Source organism: Tupaia chinensis, unplaced genomic scaffold, assembly GCF_000334495.1.
Source record: "Tupaia chinensis unplaced genomic scaffold, TupChi_1.0 Scaffold000357_1, whole genome shotgun sequence".
NCBI classification, from domain to species: domain Eukaryota; kingdom Metazoa; phylum Chordata; class Mammalia; order Scandentia; family Tupaiidae; genus Tupaia; species Tupaia belangeri.
In genome coordinates this window covers 1,177,375-1,195,972 of record NW_006159853.1, presented here as the reverse complement: position 1 = coordinate 1,195,972, position 18,598 = coordinate 1,177,375, and the positions used below count along the sequence as shown (strand labels likewise).

Here is an 18,598-nt window from a genome sequence, read left to right as displayed (position 1 = left end):
GTAGAATTTTACATAGTTCTTAAAAAAAATTACTAAGGTTACAAAAGGGTTAAAATTAGGTTAATATGTTATTCTACATACAAAGTTACAAAACATTGAAATCTCATTTGAGTAAAAATCTAAAAGTTAGACTTACAAATATTTTTCTTTTTAACATGTTTTTGTGGGGACAATCTAAATAAAAAGTTATTAAGGTTATATTTAAATGTGTTATATAAAACCCTTAGAGAGGGATCTAAAAAACAAAAACTGTTAAAGCTCACCTTTCCTAAAAGGCTATCTTATTATGGGATGGGTGTCATCACACAAATTGCTGACACCTTGAATAAATAACATGCCATTGTGACCTAAGCCCATCTGTGGTAATAGGATAAATAGTTCTGTGGATTTGTTTGACAGTAAATATAAGACTCTGGTAGAGTTTGTAAAAAGCATCTCTCATATTTCTTTCTTTTCTGAGGAGAGGTTCCCAAAAGTCTTCAAAGGTCAATCTAATCCAAAGTATCAACAAAAAAAAAAAAAAAAAAAAAAAAATTTTTTTTTGAGACCAACAGTTAGTGTAATGGCTATGTCACTGGATATTTTTGTGATTATACTCTGTTACTTATAATCCTGTTGTATCACAATACTGTATTGAGTTTTCTGACATGTTCTTAATATAACTTTTCTTTTTCTTTCTCTTTTTTTACAAACATTATTTTCTTAGACCTAAACATTCATTTTTTTGGGTTTTTCCAGTAGGGCCCCTGGAAAATCTAAAAAGATGCATCTAATTTTTGTAAAAGCTAATCTGGTATATCAGTTTAGGTAAATATCATTTGTCAACTGTAATTATTAATTTTTTACATATTATTGGTACTAATATGTTCAAATCATTCATTTATGAAATTAATGCTCTTAAAATGGCACTCAGTTATAAGTTTATCTCAAATTACTGTGTATGACCAAAAAAGTTTCCTCAGTTCAGTACAATACCTCTATTGTACTGAACTGCTGTCAAGTTATTTATACATTTTTTTTCCCATTCATACTTCTGAAAATTGTTCTCTCCCCAAATGAACTTTTAGGCCTGACTTTTTTCCTCACCAAGAGACAAGTGGCTATTGTGTCAGACATGTCCTTCCTGCAGGACTTCTAGGGAGGAGCCTCCCTAACACTGGGGAACCTGACTACTAGGGAAGAGCCTCCTTAACACCATGGGACCTGACTACTAGGGATGAGCCTACCTAACACCATGAGACATGACTCCTACGGATGAGTCTCCCTAGCACCATGGGGCCTGACTACTAGGAATGGAGCCTTTATAACACCGTGGGACCTGTCAATTTTGTGGCCTACACATACATTCAGAGGAATGATTTTTGGCCAATAGGGGAGACTGTGGAAAGAAGTCTGACTACTTTTTCTATTTTCCAAAATATTTTCAAAAGGGACTGGGGAAGTCATGCCCACAAACATCAACAGACCATTTATTTTCTATTAACAGAATTCTTCCTACCTCCTGTCCCTGGCACAGTATCTTTGAGATGTATATTTCAACCTATTACAATATATTCTTTTGCTTATCTCTTCCCAAGACACAGAACTTTCCTTTTCCTTGAGATGTAGATTAAGCCTTTCTTTAACTAATCTCTTCCCAAGACACAGATCTTCCCTTCCAATCACCAACCTAAGAATTGTGGGACCCACCTATACCTACAAGCCCCCCCCACCCGCTTCTACATGTCCTGCCTTTTTGGGCCAGACCAATGGAAAATCTCTTCACTAAATATTGTCTGTCAATCTCAAAAACAAATAAAAGGAACCCCTGTACATGATCACCCCAAGAAAGGCATGTATTCTTCTCTGGGCCTAGGTCACTCACATTTGTCTTGGAAGTAAACCACATTAATTATTAATTATTAATTTTACAGTTGGTTATTTTTCTGTCGACATGGCAGATTGCACAATTCAAATCCTGGACCAGAGGCTTGAGTACTGAGTAACTATACTGTACTCAGTAAATTTACTGAGTACATACGCATGCATGCCTAAAATCTCAAGAGGAGAACTGGAATTGGAATTGCACTATGACTATATCCCATGGTGCATATATTCTCACTTTCCCTCTCTCTCTCTGCTAAGCATATGCCACCTGTTAGCAAATAAACAAAACAAACTCCTTCATAATTTCTTGCATTACAAATCGGGGAGTAATACATTCTCTCAGCTTTAGTTTTCTGGGAAAGTCTTTGTCTCTGCTTTATTTCTGAAAATAGCTTTCCCGGGTATGTATTTTTGGCTGATGATTTTTTTTTTTCCTTCAGCATTCTGACTATATCAACTACTTCCTCCTGGCCTACAAGGTTTATTTGAGAAGTTTATTGTCTTGTGTATTGGTTGTACTTTTTAGACTATTTGTATCTTCTCTTGCATGGCTTTCAGAATCTTTTCACTGGCAGAAATGACAGGTTGCATAGTGGTTATGTTGCTGAACTACCATTATTTGACTATGGATTTTAAGTACTAGACTTAGTGAGTTACAATTCATGCTAGGCACGTGTGTGTGCATGCCCAAGATCCTGCGAGGAGAATGTAGAAGAGATTGCAGCATGTCCATCTCCCCTGGAGGGATGCCTGGTGTGAGTTTTAAGACACCAGTCCAGGACTCAAACCACATCCACTAAGTGGGAATTAAGTGACACAACTTTTACACCATCTGCTGGTCCTGTGAAACATTCTTAAAACAGAAATCTTTTTGTTCTTGTTTGTTTGTTTGTTGTTGTTGTTATATATATATTTTTTAAGAGAGAGATTTTTTCTATAGACTGTGTTCACTTGATGACTTTCCTGGAACTCAAAGCATGTTAGGACATGTGGGAGTAGAGCACCCAATCACTATGCCACGTGCTGGCTCTGATTTGTTTGTTTTTAGTTTTACTATAGAGTGTGTGTGCTTGCCAGAGAAAGAAAATGAGAACTCACTCTCTCTAGGCATCTGTCCTGGGGCTTGCCTCTTGCTGAATCATGATCAGAGGGCTGCTGGTGAGGAAGAGAAAGAGGACAAGAAATAGGAAGCCCTTCATCTTGAGAGGACCAGAGAATAGGAAAGAATGAGACAAAGGGACATAGTAACAGTGGACACAGGCAGCCTGAGCCTAGGTAGCCCAAGCAACTTGTGTTGCACTTGTGCTGCTGCTTGAGCCACCCAGATAAACTGGGCCTCTTTATAGTACAGGGGGACAGTGTAAGGGTCCAGAGATTGGTCTAACTGATGGAGATGCAGAAAAGACAACAACAATGCAACTACAAAAGAGGCTTTTATTCTTTTTCCAGCTAGTTGGGGTCTGAGTTTCTGCCTGTCGCAGCGGGCCTTAACAAGGACCCTGAGCCTAAGATAAAGGGATCTTTTATAGTTCAGGATTTTTCATAGAATGTAACACATACAAAGGAGGAGGTATGCGAAGCGAGGGTCTGTCTGTCACCTTCTGCTCAGGTCTAGATAAGGGCTCTCAGCTAAGGGTCTGGATGACCTTGCCTCATAGGTGCTGGGCCCTCCCATTTTCCACTTATCTGAGAGTTCCCAGACTCGTGGTTTCCGTCCTTGAGGCCCTAACAAAGTGGGCTCCATCCTTGAAGACTTAACAGGGTAGCAATTAAGCTAACTTGCCCCAGCATTCCCTAACATGGTGATGATTAAGCTAACTTGACCTAACATTCCCTCCTTGAGTTGTATATAATGAGGAATCATTCTCATTACTATTGTCAAGCAAGTTACAGAAGCAGAGAAACACTAGGTTAGGAATTTAAAGAATATTACTATTGTTATAACAGTACTTTGGAACATTTAGTTCAAAACAATCCCAAGACATTCTGTTCATAACAATTTAGCCACCCGAGGCCATGTCCGGATAAAGACCAGGCTCTTATTCTGGTGGTCACATCCTGCACATTCCTCACATTTCCTCTTTGGCTCCCCACATAGCCTCCCTTTTTTGTTTACTAAATGATTTGCCACTTTTGATGGGCAGTAGACTGTGCCTGTCTTAGGTTGTCCTTGGTGACATTTTTTCTTACCCTTTATCAGGTAATGTATATTTGTATGTACCCCCTGTCTTAGGATGAGAAACATCCCAAGGATCTTACCCATCATTGACTACCAGCCTCTGCATCTAATGCCTTGGCTTGAAGTTTTAACTGATGGATTTTGGAGTAAACTCCAAGAAAGGGGCACCTGAGTATTCACACAAGGCGGGGGGTAAACAAAGCAACACAAGATCAATACCTGCTGCCATACCAGCAGGCATTAACCACTGTTGCCAAGAGGTCCAGTGTGATAGGAGACCATACAGTTCTTGCAGCAATTTATTTGCCTTCTGTGCTGCATTAAAGGGAGAGGAACGTGAATTCTCTATCTCTAAGATCTCTCGATGGAGTGTAAGAATATCTATTGTTTCATTGACCCCACATGAGACATTTTATAATTGTTTTTTAACCTTTTCCCTATTATACTGGTTTTCATGATAGATTTTAGCGATGACACAAATCCATTGATACAACATGTGACATTGGACAGAAGAACACACTTTTTTTTTGGAGAGGTTTTTGCTATAGGGCGCATGTGCTCGCCAGACAGACAGAAAGAGACAGACAGACAGAACGTGAGAAATTACCCCCCAGGGGGGATGGCCACGCCGCAATTCCTTCTCCTCCATTCTCCTCTCAGGATCTTGGGCACACACACACACATGCCCGGCGTGAGTTTTAAGCCACCCACCGGGTCGGGGACACGAACCGTGGTCAACTACATGGGAGTTCAGCAACATAGCCATTACGCCAACTGCTGGTCCCAGAAGAAGGCATATTTAACCCATTAACCCAGATCCCCAGATGTAAATTTTAAGTTTCAAGCATACGCATTGTTTTATGGCCACTTCAGATACCATCTGTTATATATACATCTTTTCATGAAATCCTTTTAATTCTGTACAATTTTCTCTCAGACCCTCTTCAATATAACTCAAACCTTTTGCAACACGCTTTATTCCTTGATTATTTGTTCCCCTTTACTTTTTTCATTTTGAAAATAATCCAGTCATCTTACTTTAGGACAAAAAATTATCATACAAAATTCTTTCAATATTGAAATATTCTTTTTCTTTTAACATTTTTTACCATAAATACATCTTCATACCTATGTATTTTTTTCCCAGAATAAGGTCCAATTGTCCAGGTGATGATTTTCTTTGGCACAAGGGGGAAGATACTGGGGTTGTGTGGTGTTGACAGAAATGTTTTCTGGTCGAGGAGCCATCATATGAGCCATCTGATTCTCTCCGGAAATAGTCCTGTCCAGTAGATTTCTGCTTCAGCAAGTGTCACCGTCTTTAGGCAGATCCATAGGCACAACATCCTCCTGGTCTTTCCAAGTGAGGCTGTGGGTACACAGAATAAACCACACCAAGCATTCTGGAAGCCAGCGAGTTTCATCATTGTCCTGTGGAAAAAAACACAAACATCTCCTCGACCCCATATCAACACAGTGTTGGGCCCATTCCACAATCTTTTAAACAATGAGCAACAACATTTTTAATAGCTTTTCCAGTACGAGTTGTAGCCAGGGGAATACTTGCAATTGCAATAGCTCCAGTGAAATAGGGACGGATGATTTTCCTGACTGAGAGCTACTACAGGATGTTTGTTAACATTATATTGAGCTGCCTCTCACTCAGTCTGTTCTAACTCCTCAGGGTTTAATTCCTCATCTTCTAATTTAGGGAGGGGGAGAAAAATTTTTATCAACTTCTGCAAGGGAGGAGCAGAGGGAGAAATTTTAACAGTCAGGGAGAGTTTTTATCTGTGGTGGAAATAATCCTCTTCTGTTCATTCTGTTTTGATGAAATTTTCTATCTTTACAAGTTTAATATTTAAAATTGTCTTAATTCAACAGACAAGTTCAATTATAAACATTTGCTCCATTTACATTTATTTAATTTTATCTAATTATTTATTTAAGGTGGCTTTTTAAAGAAAAGCAAAACCAGGCTAGTCTTACGTTAGTTAGCTTCATTTTATCTAGAGACTGAACTATTAGACACTATAGATTTTCCCAATGTTCCCTAAGTTTTTATTTTTTTTCCCCCCCTGGGATTTGATTCCTAAGGGAGCCATGCCTGAGGGTTTTAGGATTTACCTTTGTATGAGCAACACATTTTGAGACAATACCATTGATAAGGCTACTAGACTAGGCACTAAATATTTTCTTCTTAACTAACTTAGCAAGCTTTGTTTTTCCCAGGTAGATAATCTGGTGTACCTGATCTATAATGACTTGTTCAAGGGCTTCAGGGGTCATTGGCCTCCCAAGTTGGTAACAGCAGTCCTCTTTCAGATCCTCCAGTTTATACAATTTTTTCCTAATATCTGGTGCTGCCTGGTGAGTGGAAACCCCTCATCAATCAGATTTGGTAAGGTGGTCGGATAACCGTCATCTCCAGGTACATTCTTCCGTGCTTCGGTGAGGATTCGCTCCTGTTCCTCGGTAGTGAATAAAGTTTTGAGAAGCTGTTGGCAATCATTCCAAGTGGGGCTGTGGGTATACAGAATAGACTCAAACAGATCCCCGTAGAACTTGAGAGAAAGGAGGGTTTTGAGTTTTCCAATTATATAGATCACTACTAGAAAAAGGACAGTACTGATACATGTGCTCTCCTTGAGGACCTGTGCCCCCTAGGGTTTGGACAAGAAGGATAGCTCAGAGGATGAGGGCTCTTGACATCCTCCTGGACCCTCCTGGATCTAAGTCCTGCAACAGGTCCTTGTGCCAACACTGGAGGTGCTGAGGGCCCCATGGTAGAGTGGGGCAACTGCTGAGGCTGTGGAGGGAGTTCCACCTGTGGCTGGGGGAGTGCTGCTGCCTGAACCTGAGGAGCTGTTGCTGCCTGAGCCTGAGGAGCTGCTGCTGCAGCATGAGGTGGTGCATAAGTTTCAAAATCTAAATCTGCCAGGGAAGGATAAATCCCAGAGTCCCCTTGGAGGACTGTTTTTTTGAGATCCTTTGTAGTTTCCCTCAGCTCTGAGGGGTGGGTACAGTCAATATTTTGGGGGGATCTTCATCCTTTTCTGGCATAAAAGACCTAAGCCAAGAAGGGGGATTTTCTACCAAATCTTGCCACATTATAATATATGGATACTGGTCTGGATGACCCTGAAGGCCAGGTTGGCTGATTATTTCTCAGACACGCTTGATGACTTTCAGCGAAAAGGTCCCCTGTGGTGGCCAGCCCACATCAAAGGCTGGCCATTCTGAAGAACAAAAGATATTAAACTTACCTTTCCTTACCTCTAGCCCATAGGTGTGAGCTTTCTCCAGGACTGTGGAGAAGTGATCTAAGATTAGACTCTCAGGAGTTACTTGTGTTTGGCCCCTGACAGGAAAGAAAAGGAATAGAGGTCACAACAAAAAGAGACACAGACTCACAATCACTCCTGCAGCCCAACAAACATGCACAGGTGATCACCACACGCACCAGCCGGCCATTTCCACCATATGCACTGAATTCACACCAGTCTGTATAGGGTCCTTACCAAATGCTAGACCAAACGGCATCCAACACGGACGCTCATTGATTTCCTGGTTGTCAGGGACGTCTCCGTTGACTTCAGGTGGAGCCTCCAGTTTGGCTAACCCGGTTCCTCCATGGAGAATTCTCTGCCGGAATCAGACAGGTTTGGGAACAGGTTCCAAGACCCCTTGCAAGTCCCAAAAGGAGGTGGCCAACTCTTCTTTCCAGAGCAAGACAGGTCTGAGACAGGCTCTTTAACCCTTGCAAGTCCCAGATGGAGGTGATCAACCTTCCTTCTGTGGCAAAATGCAGAGCCTCCCTTTGTCATGTCTAATCTGGTGGCCACCAGGCTGACCTATCCCAGATGAGCCCCCAATGTAAGGGTCCAGAGATCGAACTAACTGATGGAGATGCAGAAAAGACAATGACAATGCAACTGCAAAAGAGGCTTTTATTCTTTTTCCAGCTAGCTGGGGTCTGAGTTTCTGCCTGTCGCAGCAGGCCTTATCAAGGACCCCAAGCCTAAGATAAAGGGATCTTTTATAGTTCAGGGTTTTTCATAGAATGCAACACATACAAAGGAGGAGGTATGAGAAGCGAAGGTCTGTCTGTCACCTTCTGATCAGGTCTAGATAAGGGCTCTCAGCTAAGGGTCTGGATGACCTTGCCTCATAGGTGCTGGGCCCTCCCATTTTCCACTTATCTGAGAGTTCCCAGACTCCTGGTTTTCAATTTTGAGACCCTAACAAAGTGGGCCCCGTCCTTGAAGACTTAACAGGGTAGCAATTAAGCTAACTTGCCCCAGCATTACCTAACATGGCGGTGATTAAGCTAACTTGGCCTAACAACAGTACATATGTATATTTTATGACAGTTCATAGATTCATTGCCAAGTTACAGACAATAAGATGCAGGTAACAAATCTATAAGAGCTTAGACATACTGGACCAGGTGTATCCCTTGGTGATAATCCCATTAAGAGAAAATCCCATTATCTTATTTTCTAATGGAGAGGAGTCTAACTGCAGGTGTGGGGAAGAAACATAAGACTAAAGAACCTCTCCATAAGGCAGGCACCACCTCACCCAGAGAAGGCTAAAGAACCTCTCCATAAAGTGTGCACCACCCCACCCAGAGAAGGTTAAAGAATCTTTCAGATGCAGAGCTGGTATTAGACTTTGCTAGTTGGGGTCAAAATGTTTCCTGAGCTCCATCAGATGTGTCTGTTGGAATGCACCTAGCAATTTCCACCCTTTGCTCTGTCTGCAGGGAGGGTCAAGGAAAGGACAAGTTACAGCGTTCTGCCAAAGCCCAAAGGGACAGGTGGTGTTTTCTCAGAGCATGTCCCCACACCTCAGGTGCTCTTTCCAAACGTGTCCCTACAACTCTTCAGAGCGTTGAGCAAGATGCAACAACTCCTTCCATTCTCCTCTCAGGATTTTGGGCATGAATGTATAGTGTTTTTCAAGCTTCCATATCCAGGACTCATACCATGTAGAGACGTGGGATCTTAACCTCCATGCTACCTAGAGGTCCCAGAAATCCTTAGTTTTAAGGTCTCTGACCCAGATTTCAAGTTCCAAACACTTAATGACATTGACACAAGGTGCACAATGAGTTTCTCCTATGTCTTAAGCACTGTGCATCAAACTTGGGATATATTCCTGATTGAAATAGACAGATTCTTGTCTTCTTGGAGTTTCTATCTGAGTGGGAATGGATAAAAAACAATAGATAAATAACTAAATAAATAGTATGCTAAATTATGATAAATACTTTTAAGAGAAAAAAGTAGAGCACAATTAGTGACTTGGGAGTCCGGATTGAGCTACTATATTAAGTATAGTGATAAATGCAGTCTCACTGAGGGCAGACTGGAACAATGTCTTATAGTGAGGAAGGTATTATCCAAGCACCCTTAATGCAGGAATTTTGTGAGCAGAGAAAACAGGTGGACCTGATACTGATGCCACAGAGTGAAAACCTGCCTGATGTGCCCAAGGAGACCTAGGGAGACACTATCTGAAGCCAAGGAAGCAAGGGCATAATACTGAAAGAAGCCAAAGAAGCAACAGAAGGTCAGATAATCGAAAAGATTTTGCCTTTTATTCTAAGTGAAATGGAGCCATTGCCAGATTTAGAACAGAGAAATATTCTGATTTGACTATAGTTTTAAAATAAATCTTGACTGTTGTGCTAAAAGCTGACTTAATAGAACAAGAGGAAGAGTAGGATAAACGTTTAGCATCTATCAAGGTGATCTAAGGGAGTGATGATGGATCTCAGACCAGGATGTTAGGAGTGTGGGAGAAAAAAAAAATCGATCAGATTCTCTATAAATACATCTTAAAAGCAAAAGCAAAGACTTTCTTTTCCTAAGTCAGCTGTGAGCTGTAGTTTTATTATTATTATTATTATTATTAAGAAGTCTGGGATAGAGATATAAATCTGAAAATTATCAGCATAAAGGTGATACTTAAAGTCCCATAGACCATTGATTTTATCATACAGTTTTAATAGAACATGTAAAACAAAACCACGCCTCTGAACTTTAGTGTCCTGTACACATGTTTTAAGAGAAAATTCAGCTAATTTTAACTGATAGCGAAAGAAAAAATATATACATTCCTGCCTATCAATGACATTCCACAAATGTTTTTGTCTGAAGGAGATTCCTAAAACTCAAAGCTAAAAGTTTTTCCTTTCTATCATCTCATCTCCATTGCTACTTCTCATTTCTCCTTTCCTCTCTTCTTTCTATTTATTTATTAATGTTGTCAAAGCTGGTTATGTGTTGATGCCTCATGTTAATACAAGAAAGTCCTGCTCTACCATCTATAGTACTTGTACTTTGTGGGTTTTTCTTTTTTTTTATTTCATTTTGTATTATACATTCAATCACATTAAATATTTGGTTTACAAAATGGATATTTCAACAGGTGAATGATTTTCTCTAGTACAGTTTAAAAAACTGTAAAGTATCTTCAACAGATAATACCATTTCTTTGTCCCATTAATGCTTTGCTTCTCTTTTTTTCTTCTAAATATCCTTCCTCAGACCCTACTCATTTACACATACTAGATCTGGTATTTACATCTATATACTGTGTTTCTATATCCTTTAGTCAATCAGTTTCAGTCATAGAGTGTGGACACTCAGTATATATTAAGTGGGGGACATATAATGCTTCTCCTTCACAGCCTGGCTTGCTTCACTTAGCAGTAAATCTTCCATATTCATCCACTTCCTGTCAAAAGCTAGGTTTTTTTTTTTTTAATGGCTGAATATGATTCCATAGAGCATATGTGCAACAGTTTTTCTATCCATTCGTCTATTTGTGGGCATTTGGGTTGTTTTCATGACTTGGCAATTGTGAATAGTATTGCAATAAACATCAATGTGCAAGCACTTTTTCAATGAAGCATTTTTCTGTCCTTTGGGTAGATACCAAGGACTGAGATTGCTGGATCATGTGGTAGTTCTATTTTTTAGATTTTTGAGGAATCTCCAAATTATTCTCCACAGTGGCTGGACCAATTGACATTCCCACCAGCAGTGTAAGAGAGTACCCCTTTCACCACATCTTTTTTTTTTTTTTTTTTTTTTTTGAAACTAAGTCATTCTGACTGGGGTTAAGTGGTATCTCATTGTTGTTTAGATCTGCATTTTCCTTACAAGAGGGATGCTGAGCATTTTTTCATATGCCTTTTCATATGTCATCTTTAGAGAGTGGTTTCTTCAACTCATTCTTCTATCTTTTAATAGGATTGATCATCATCTTTTGTCTGAACAGCTGTTTGAGTTCCTTGTAAATTTTGGTTATCAGTTCCTTATCTGACACATAGTTTACAAAAATATTTTTCCATTCTGAGGGCTGTCAATTTACACTAATTACTGTATATTTTGCCATGCAGAACCATCCTATTGTGATGTAATCCCACTTGTCTATTTGGGGATTATCGACTGTGCTTTGGGGGTCTTATTTGAGGAATTTCCCTACTCCAATGTCTACCAGAGTTTCCCCAGGGTTTTCCAGGAGCAGTTTCATAGTTTGAGGTCTTAGATTTAGATCTTTGATCCACCTTGACTTGATTTTTGTCAGAGGTCAGTGGTAGGGGTTCAGATTCATCTTTTTGAAAGTGGAAATCCACTTTTTCCAGCACCATTTGTTGAAGAGGTTTTCCTTTCCCCACTGGATTGACTGATACCCCTTGTCAAAAATAAGTTGACTATATATTTGGGAATTTATTTCTGGGGAATCTATTCTGTTCCATTGGTCCATGTGTCTGTTTCTGTGCCAGTACCATACTGTTTTGATTACCACAGCTTTGTAGAATATTTTTGGGTCAGGGAGTGAGATGCCACCACTCCACTCTTCTTCTGCAGAATTGCATTGGCATTACAGGGTCTTTTATGATTCCACACAAACTTTATGATTATCTTTCCTAGATCTGTGAAGAATGCATCTGGTACTTTGATCAGAATTGCATTAAATATGTAGATTAATTTTAGTAGAATTACCATTTTGATTATACTAATTCTTCCAATCAAGGAACATGGGATATCCTTCCACTTTTTTATGTCATTTTCAATTTCTTGTCTTCTCGTAGTTTTCTTTGTAGAGGTCTTTAACTTCTTTCCTTAGATTTATCCCTAAGTACCTTATACTTTTTGTGGATATGGTAAATGGAATAACTTTTTTCAGTTCTATCTCCATCTGCCTGTTGTTCATATATAGAAATTTTATGGATTTCTGGACATTAATTTTGTATCCTGCAACTTTACTGTATTCATGTATTACTTCAAGAATTTTTTTCATGGAAACCATTGGGTCTTCTATGTATACAATCATGTCATCTGCAAATAGAGATAGTTTTCCCACTTCTTTTACTATTTGAATGCCTTTTATTTTTTCCTCTTTTCTGATTGCATTGTAGAGGGCTCCCAGTACTATATTGAAAAGGAATGGAGAAAGTGGGCATCCTTATCATGAACCTGTTTTTATTGGAAAAGCATTCAGCTTTTCTCCATTCAGGATGATGTTTGCTTTGAGTTTTTCATAGATAGCTTTTATTGTGTTGAGAAATGACCCTTTTATGATGATTTTGCTGAGAGTCTTGATCATGAATTGATGTGGTATCTTATCAAATGCTTTTTCTACATCAATTGACATGACCATATGATTTTTATCTCTCTTCCTGTTAATATGGTGTATTACATTTATGGTTTTGCATATGTTGAACAAACCTTGCATTCCTGGAATAAAGCCTACTGTTCATGATATATAATCTTTTTTACAAATTGTTGAATACTAATTGCTAGTATTTTGTTGTGAATCTTTGAGTCTATATTCAACAGGGATATTGGTTTATAGTTTTTCTTCCTTGTTCTTTTCTTATCTGTTTTAAGGATAAGGATGATAGAGGCTTCATAGAATGAACTAGAGAGAGACTCATCCTTTTGGATATTTAGAAATAACTTGAGCAGAATGGGAGTTAACTCTTCTTTGAATTTTTTTAGAATTCAGAGGTGAAGCCATTGGGCCAGGGCTTTTCTTTGTTGGGAGGTTATTTATTACTCATTCAATCTCCTGGTTTGTTATGGGCAGATTAATAAGGAACTTAGTGATTTGACCCATGACCCTCCAGCACATTGTTCCGCAGGTCCAGTTGGGGATGATATGTTTCATTGGCAAGCCACAATTATGGGACCTAATGACAGCCCATATCAAGGCAGTGTATTCATTTTGGTGATTCATATTCCTACAGACTACCCCTTCAAACCACCTAAGGTTGCATTTACAACAAGAATTTATCATCCAAATATTAACAGTAATGTCAGCATTTGTCTTGATATTCCAAGATCACAGTGGTCTCCTGCTCTATTTCTAAAGTTCTTTTCTCCATTTGTTCACTGCTATGTGATCCAAACCCAGATGACCCCCTAGTGCCAGAGATTGCATGGATCTATAAAACAGACAGAGATAAGTACAACAGAATATCTCGGGAATGGACTCAGAAGTATGCCATGTGATGCTACCTTTAAGTCAGAATAACCTGCATTATAGCTGGAATAAACTTTAAGTTACTGTTAAAATAAAAATATAAAAAAATTTAAAAAGACAAACATATTTGCATAATAATATTTATAGTATATTATAGGATGAAACAGTCCTCTTCAAAGTTAATCATCTCCTAATCTGTCTCTCTAGAGTTTATTGGTATTTTTTTACACTATGTCAGATTTTAAGGGCTATAACACCTGCTTGATCTTGTCATTGATTGAGTTATATAACATATTTAATTTCGCTTAGTGTATGTTAATTTTATACTTGAATGATAGTTATGATTTTTTCTTTTTTTTTTTTGAGGTTTTTGGCTTAGGGCACATGTACTTACTAGAGAGAGAGAACACAAAAAAAGTGAAAAATCACCCCTCAAGGGTGATGGTCACACTACAATTCCTTCTCCATTCTCCTCTATGGATTTTGGGCACACACACATATGCTTCCAATATGATTTTCAAGCCATTGGGTTCAGGACATGAGACGTGGCCAGCCATGTTGGAGTCAACCGACATAACTGCTCTGTCATCTAATGGCTCCACATCAGTAATTTTTTATATCATTGATTTTGGTCTTTACTTTTTAAAATTTCTGTGTGGTCCAAATTATTTAGGATTTCCCTTTCCAGTTATAACTATTGTTTCAATTTGTGAGTTATCACCTTTATTGTATGTTATATTTCTATGCCTCTTACTACTAATCTCAAATAATCTATGGTTTATTTTATATAAATTTTGAGATACTGCTTTTTATGATCAAACACCAATCCATCAATGAATAATCCCATTTGATCAATTATTTTGTGTTTTTTTAAGAGCCTACTGATATTTGCAGTCACATTAATATGATGTGGAAAGATGTTTTCCATCATTTTACAATCAGTTACACAGTATCATATGTACAGATAAAATTATTAGTTATGAAAGAATTACACACAACTGTAGGCAATAATGCCAAATGACTTTTTATTTCCTTCAGAATTTTGCTATAGGGTTTTGCACTTTCAGAGAAAGTCAGAAATAGAAAGAGAGGGGAATAAGAAATAACTCTTCAAGAGGGATTAACACTTCAAAATCTCTTCTCTTCCTGTCTCCTCTCATCAGTTTGGGTATGCTTACACTTGGATCTGGCATGTTAACCCTGTACCAACATGTTTCCCTATCACTCCACCTAAATACACTTTTTTTTTTCAATATTGCAAATCACGTCCACATTCATAAATTAAATAGTCAATTTTCATCCAGCCTTTTAGTAAATCCATCAGCAGTATTAAAAATATTCTATCATATTGAGTTCCTGATACATTTTTTCACTTCTGTTCCAACTTTCTGTGGTTTCTTGATTTTCTTCCTGTTTTATAGGTCACTCTATGAGTCTGCTGTTTCCCTGTGACCTCTGAAGGTTATAGAACCCAGAGTTCAGACCTAGGTCTTCTTTCCCTCTGTCATTACATACTGTTTCAGTGCATCAAATCCTATAGCTTTAAAAGTTATCTGAATACTGAATTCCCATAAATTTTTATCTCCTTATACTGTATTCTCTAACTCAAGACTCATACATCTAACTGCTTGTCTAGATTTACAATTTCTTGTTAAATAAACATCTCAAATTCAGAAGTCTAACAAAGAATTTCACCCCTTCACTTCCACCACCATCTCCATGCTTGCAGGTTTCCTCTGCTCAACTGATGGCAATTCCATCTATGAGTTTTTAGTCCAAATACTTTAACTCACTTTGCTTTGACATGGATATTGTTATTCATCCAAAATTCACATGTTTTAATTTAATCTCCAAAGTAATGATATATGGGGCCTTTGGAGGTGAGTAGATGATAAGGATCTTGCTATCATGATTGAGATTAGAATTCCTCTGTGAAAGAATTCTACAGAAGGACTTGAAGGAGTGAGTTTACTCTCTTCTTCCTTCTGATATATAAAGACACACCCTTCAATCCTCCTGCCCCAAGATGAAATAAAAAAGGTGCTATTTATAAGGAACAGGCCCTCATCAAGCATTTAATCTGCTGACTGTTTTAATTTACTGGCCTCCCAAACTGTGAGAAATAAATTTCTCTTGTTGACAAATCACAGAGTCTCTGGTATTTTGCTATAGCAGTGGGATCAGACCAAGACACAGTCTCCACTGTTCTCTCACCTACTTCACATCCATTCTGAGATAAAATTCTGTTTGTTGTACCTTCAAAATATGTCTAGAAACAAACACTTCTTACAACATTTACTAACACCATCCTCGTTTCACTAGCAAGTTTAATATTCACCTGAATATTAAACTGAAATTTACTTCCTAACTTATCCTCCTACTTCTATCTCCAACCCCACTTCACCCCAATTGAATCTTGATATAGGAGCCAGAGTGATCTAATAGGTAGATAACTTTGGTGTTTCCTCTGACAAAAACTCTTCAATGGTACTTCATTTCACTCTCATAAAAAAATGAAGTACAGTGGACCAGCAAGTGGCATACTTCAAGACCTGGACTTGGTTGCTTGCTTTGTCACTTTCTCTTTCTTTCTCTTCTCTGTCTCTCTCTAGTGAGTGCATGTGCACTATAGTAATTTTAAAAATAATAAAAATGATGAAAAAATTACTTCTAAAATAATTATTTTTTTAAAAAGTGACATTTACTTCTTTCTGTAAAACATCATCTTCTGTTAGTCTCTAAATTAGTGACTTGCTGGACAGTTTGCTGTCCCTCAAATCCAGTAGACCTCCTCTTTCATATGGACATGCATATAGCTATCTCCCTCATAGTCTTCTGGGATTTGTTCAAACATTGCACTCTCCAAGAAGCCTACCTTGAACAGCTATGTAAAATCCAGATGCCTCTCCCCCTAGGTTAAGTGTCTTCCTTACTTCATTCCAGTTTTAATTTCTCTATAATATGCTAAATTTCTAATAAAGTATGTTATCTACTTATTTGTTGATCTATTTTTTTTCTTCCACCTTGACTATAATCTAAGGTCATGGGGGGAAGAACCTTTATTAGATATGTTCAATATTGTATCTTAAGAACCTAGAATACATCTGACATTTAGTAGTTCCTCAAAAGATATTTGTGGAAGGAATGAACAAATGTCTAAAATCTTTAGAACTAATGTATGAAAAAACTTGATTTACTCAAATTATTGACCATATCTGGTGAAAATAAATCAAACAAAAATGAATCTACACACTAGACTTTAAGTTACCAAAGCATTTTCAGTACTTTGCAAAGTATCTCATATACAAATTACTGTAAATCATATACATAATTTAAAATATTTAGCTATATTGGTTACACAATAAATTAGGAAAATTGATCCTTAGGTAAAATGACAACTTTGTTGCCTTATTTTTATAAAAATGGTTTAGAATATAGCATAAAGTTTTAAGGTCGGAAGCTATTCCAGTTGCCAAAAAATTCCAAAGCTTTTTTTGCTCTTACCACTTTATTAAAGCTTTTTGAGAGATCTTAGTATGAAAAGTATTTTTTTTCCCCTTTGAATAGTCATAGTTTCTATTTTGAACTTGTTTTTAGCATTGGCATTAGTAACCTAGAGCTTCAGCCTATTGGCTTTGATTTTTGAAGGTGTTAGAATGTGAAAAGCCATACTTCCCACACTCCCTACATTTATAATCACTAGGTCTCTATGACTTATGTCCAATTTATTTGTGCCACAGTAGTCATTCTCTAAGACATTTCTCACCAGCAAGAAGGTTAGGTACAGGCATGTGCGTGTCAGTGGAAACACAGTGAGGTAGTGAAACAAAATGCATGAAATAGAAGGCATTTATTACTAATGGGTCCCAGGTTACATTTACCCACAGGAAGTTGATGGAAAGTACAGATGCAGAAATATAAACCAACGACTTGGGAGCAAGTTAAGAGAGGACCTAAGTTAGAACTGATTACATGATTCTGGCATTGGCATTAAGTTTTATCATAGTGGCTGTGGGATGTGTTGGATTATGGGTCAGTAAGAGAAGAGACAAGTGGGACCTATCACAAACAACCTGGACCAAGGTAATGAGGCATGACTGGGTTTTAAACAATTTTTGTCAAGACAAAAAATAAATTGCTATAGGTCTCATGTACTGTCCAGAGAGACAGATAGAGACAGAAAGTGAGAAATCACTTCCTAGGGATGGCCACACCACAGTCCTATCTTCTCCATTATCCTCCCAGGATATTGGGCATGCAAGCACACACACCGGCCATGATTTTCAAGCCAGCAAGTCTGGGGCTCAAACAGCAGCTGCCCATGTTGGAGTCTAGTGACGTAATCACTACATCAATTGCAGGTCCCATCATTTCCTATAAAAACTGCATGACACAACTTGTTAGCACATACTTTTTGGTGATAATGTCTTCATTCTTAGACATGGTCTATGATCTGTCACCATCTGTCAACCACTCTACTATGACATCATGATGAATAGAGAAAGGTTTAACAGTTCTACCATGATGTGGGGGAAGATTTCTGCATTTCCTTGGCCCATTTCTTCTTACAATATTTTACCTTTCTTTGGTCCCAGTGAAATATATAGCTATTTCTGTGATAAGAATTCTTTCTTGGAACTGATGTACACTGATACACATGAGGTTAGTTTCTTAGTCATTGCCAATTCTAGTCTGATGGGACTGGTAATCTTTCTGGTTTTGATTATTTTCTACTGTATAATTTTGTAGAATATGAGAGCGTATTCTGCAGAAAGCCACAGCATATCACTTTCTACTTGCAGTTCCCAAACCACAGTTGTGATCCTGGATTTTGCACCTGTCATTTTTATTTACATTAGACCTGCCACAACCTTGCCAGAAGATAGTGTTTGTACTCTTCTGTAGAATCATTTTCTGAGTACTCAAGCCTCTAATATACATATTTAAAACAGATGAAAAATGATATAAGAAAATAAAAGGTGTGATCAAATGTTTTTGTAAAGAATGCCAACAATTTAAAGACCATTATTTTATATCTTCTCATACACA

The 18,598-nt window shown here is 38.0% G+C and overlaps 2 pseudogenes; both read left to right on the top strand.

Moving 5' to 3' along the window:
* The window catches only part of LOC106735332 (olfactory receptor 4C6-like), a 40,873-nt pseudogene extending 22,419 nt beyond the window's left edge, over positions 1–18,454 (top strand).
* Positions 13,145–13,635, top strand: LOC102480720 (ubiquitin-conjugating enzyme E2 D3 pseudogene; annotated as a pseudogene).
* Positions 18,455–18,598: the final 144 nt, after the last annotated feature.